We start from the raw sequence: 466 nt of genomic DNA, 5'->3' as shown, positions 1-466 counted from the left end.
GAACAAGGGGCACCTGAGCAGGGTGGGACAGGGTAGGGACAACCGAAGCGGGATGGGGAGACACCGGACAGGATGGGGGAACCAGGATGGGATGAGGGGGACCTCAGATGGGAATGGGGAGAACCTGGGTGGCATGGGGGGGCCCTCAATGGGATGGGGGGACCCTGGATAGGATGAGGGGACACAGATGGGGTAGAGGACCACGAACAGGGTGAGGAGACAGGGTGGGGGGGACCTGGACAGGATGGGGGGGACCTGAATGGGGGACCTTGGACAGCATGATGGGACCTAGAAGGGATGGGGAGGACCTAGATGGGATGGGGGTGCCCTGGACAGGATGGGGGGAACCTGGATGGGATGAAGGGACTCAGATGGGGTGGAGGGGACCTGAATGGGGGGAACCTTGGAGGGGATGGAGGGACCCCCAGATGGGATGGGAGGACCTGGACAGGATGCGGGCCCCTGG

Source organism: Rissa tridactyla, chromosome 20 (assembly GCF_028500815.1).
Source record: "Rissa tridactyla isolate bRisTri1 chromosome 20, bRisTri1.patW.cur.20221130, whole genome shotgun sequence".
NCBI lineage: Eukaryota > Metazoa > Chordata > Aves > Charadriiformes > Laridae > Rissa > Rissa tridactyla.
Note: the sequence above shows the minus strand (reverse complement) of the source record.